This window comes from Euphorbia lathyris, chromosome 7, assembly GCF_963576675.1.
Source record: "Euphorbia lathyris chromosome 7, ddEupLath1.1, whole genome shotgun sequence".
Taxonomy (NCBI): Eukaryota; Viridiplantae; Streptophyta; class Magnoliopsida; order Malpighiales; family Euphorbiaceae; genus Euphorbia; species Euphorbia lathyris.
The window spans coordinates 54793342-54797165 of record NC_088916.1 but is presented as its reverse complement, the minus strand read 5'-3'; the positions used below and the strand labels follow the sequence as shown (position 1 = coordinate 54797165).

The 3824-nt window shown below is 37.8% G+C and overlaps 1 non-coding gene across 1 annotated transcript; it reads left to right on the top strand.

The window, feature by feature from the left end:
- The first annotated feature begins 337 nt into the window (after positions 1–337).
- On the top strand, positions 338–444 carry LOC136201681 (small nucleolar RNA R71). The gene has a single exon (XR_010674024.1). It is a non-coding gene; the product is annotated as a small nucleolar RNA R71 (small nucleolar RNA).
- Positions 445–3824: the final 3380 nt, after the last annotated feature.

Here is a 3824-nt window from a genome sequence, read left to right as displayed (position 1 = left end):
AATTAGAGTATAGTTCAGGTACCATTGATTTAATTTACCCGCCATAAACCTATCAATTTTGTGCGATAAGACAGAAAATTGGGCTTGCAACATCGCTACTGGATCAAGATTCACTATACCTTTAACTGATGATGTTGTTGAGGATGATGGTTTTGCTAATGGTACGTGTCCACGTTCCGCGGGCCACATACTGCTGTTGATTGCCATTTCCTCCAAAAGTTCTCTTGCTTGGGCAGATGTTTTCTTCATAAATAACCCTCCAGACATAGCGTCCAATGAACCTCTAGTTGTAGGATTTAATCCATTATAAAATGTTTGCATTAAAAGTTCGGCGGGCAATTGGTGGTGTGGGCATAAACGTTGAAGTTCTTTAAAACGTTCCCAAGCCTTATAAAGAGTTTCATTATCATTTTGAGAAAAAGATGTTAACTCTTTAATGACTCTTGCGGTTTTTGCTAAAGGAAAATTTTTTGATAAAAATGCTTGGGCTAATTGCTCCCAAGTCTCAATTGATGCGGCTGGCATAGAAGTTAACCATTCTTTGGCTCGATCCTTCAAAGTAAAAGGAAAAAGGCGAAGTTTGATTGCTTCTGCAGTTACATCAGTAATTTTAAAAGTGTCACAAATTTCTAAGAAATTTGTCAAATGGGTATTAGGATTTTCGTTAGGTAACCCGTAAAACGTTACATTATTTTGCAACATATTAAGCAACGCAGGCTTAATTTCAAAATGATGTGCATTAATTTGGGGTCTAACTATACTGTTTGTTACACCGGCCAATCCTGGCCTAGCGTAATCCATAAGTGTGGCCATAACTTCTGGCTCGGTAATTTTAGTTTTTATTGGGGTTTTATTTTTCTTTTTCTTTTCTTTCTTGTTCTTTTTAAGAGTTCTTTCAATTTATGGGTCAATAGGATCTGGTGACGTGCCTGAACTTCGAGAACTGCGTATGAACTTGAAATTTCGCACGAACCGAAACTACCTACAAAACAGAATTTGAAAAATAAATATGTTAGTAATTGAAAATAAATAAAATATAAAAGTTTGAATAAGTATGAATAAACCTAGATTCGTAATAAAACACGAAAAATTTAAAATTTTGTCAAAAAATTTGGCGTTCCCCGACAACGGCGCCAAAAACTTGTTGAGCGATTTCCACAAGTGCACGGTATACGCTTGTAGTAATAAAAGATATCGATCCCACAGGGAACGTTTTTTAACAAAACTTATTTACAATCGGTTAAATTTACTTTTAGGTTTATAATATGGAAAAATCGTTTAATCGATTTTGGTTTTGAAATTTCTAGAATGAGAATTAGATTAGATTATGAAAATGTTAGAAAATACTCTGATTTAAGAATGAATTTGCAAGATAGGAACTTTTAGTACTTTTTAGAAAAGTAAACAGATGTATTTGTTTGCATTAAGCAAAGAAAACAACTTTAAACTTTGTACGAATTATAAAGATGAAATAAATGACGGAACCTCTAATTAATTGGCTTTGAACATGACAAAACCCTTTCGGGATAGTTGCCCTTAATCAAATTAAAACTCTTTCAAGATAATAATTTGCCTAAGTGTTCAACAAAGTTTCCTTGTAAAGATTTTGAATTAAATACGTTTTAATGAAAACACCAGCAGTCACTTTAGTGGATTGGTTACCATAAGTGCTGCATAAAAATCTATCGAATAGAATGGACTTTATTAGATGAAATATAAATTGATACAAGTTTACAGAGAACATGGAGCATGGAAACATTCGACGACTTGCAAGTGAACGGGTTGTCAATCCTTTCCTTGGGTTTCGTTAGAGTTTGTCAGGCTCAGGGGCGGATCCTCTACTCAATCTTGATTCGGAATTTCTGCATAAATTCTATAATAATCTCTTTTTTCTACATCTCTTCAACTCTCCATCAACTCTTTATTTATAGATGTTGAAGAGTCTTGATTGAAGTGTCGTGTCCGTTGTGAAGGATCGTGTCCATTGCGAAAGGACGTCTTTATCCACCCGAACGATCGCGTTTCGTCGAAAACGAAAGTGTGTAACTAGGCTTCTAAAATCTCCTGCTCGTACCGAGAATATTAAATTCTCTACCGAGAATGGGGGAGCATCAATTGGTCTTCAAACGAAGGAAGGAAAAGCTGGGGAACGCGTGTCGCGACCGAGAATTTGGGGGCCGCGGTCGCGGCACGGAACGTTTTTTGGTTCTTCTGCTTTCGTTCGCGTCCTCGATTTGGCGTTATTAATTTATGTCGTCTTCGACTCCTTTTGTAGGGTTTTTCTTCTGTTTTCGAGCTCTTTTCGTTCCTATTTGGATTTTACCAAATATTTATGTACCTTACAAGAAAGAAACATATTCAAGAGTAAAAGCTTCCTAAACAGTTGTAAATAGCATAAATTCGTAGCAATATTGAAGTAATTATCGATGATATTTTAGGTATATTTTGGGCTTAACAAGTACATTGCTGCTGGACACTGTGTTGCTCAAGTCCTATGGATTAAGCAACAGTTTGAAGACTATGGTGTTCAAACAAAGACAATTGAGGTCAAATGTGACAACAAAAGTGCAATTGATCTATCAAAGAACCCAATTCAGCACAGCAGGATGAAGCATGTCAGCATCAGACATCACTTCATTAGAGACCATGTACTCAAGGGTGAGATAAAGCTGACCTATGTCCCAACGGATGAGCAGCTTGTGGATATCGTCACAAAGCCACTGGCTCGTGAGCAGTTCAGCATACTGAGAGAAGCCATTGGTATGTTTAATCCACTTCAGTAAATTCCAGCTCTTAATATATATTCATACTGAGTGAATTACCATGCTGAATGACTTATGATATTATTTGCTGAGTGAATAGATGTATGCTGAGTGTTTAATGCTAAATGAATGAACATCACATACTGAGCAAATATGAGCACTGAGTAGTTATCTCAAACTGAGCAACCAACTACTTGAACCATCCGTTTGTATAAAACTGACTACTCAGAATATAGAATGTTTAGAATTCTAAACGCTGAGTACAAGATCCGTTGCATTTAATGCTAAAGCATGCGAATAGCCACCTAGGATGACGTATGCGCCGAATGTGTCATAAGTGCCAGGATCCTTGTCGGTTGACAATCCCAAGGCTAAACTGACACATGGATTCGATAAGATCCACCTCACACCGCTATAAATAATGGGTAAATCCCCATTTTTATCTCTTTACACTTACCGAATTCTCTGGCATAAGCACCTTCTCTCTAAAAACTCTCAAAACTTCCAAACCCCTCTCTGAAACTATGACTAAGATTTCAGTGAACATCTCCGGTGCCGGTCACCCTAAGACCAGTTTCGATGAACCTTCCAAGCATATTACTCTGCCTGAAACGACTAAGGCCACTACACTGAGCAAAGGCAAAGCTGGCCAAGCCACCTCCTCTAAAGGAAAACCGACCAAAGTCAGAACCTATACTAAGGTCTTCGAAGACGTTAGAGAATGGAAGATTGACTTCTCAAGATGGTTCTCTGAGGCTTTCGTAGAAACCGAGCAACCATTCTGTGAATGGATATCGAAGAATGGCTGGATAGAGCTGTTCTCAATCAGAGATCCAACTTATCCTGACGTAGTAAGGGAATTCTACCATAATCTACGGGTTGCTGACGATAACCAGGACTACCTAGTAACTGTGGTAAAAGAGAAAACAATTTTTGTCAACCCTACCTACCTTGCCAATTTACTGAAACTGAAGAATGAAGGGACAAAACTAAGGAGAACTAGTGATCATGAAGGAACTGGGTACTTAGCCACCTTCTGTAAGCCCCCTGGCCATTCTGGAG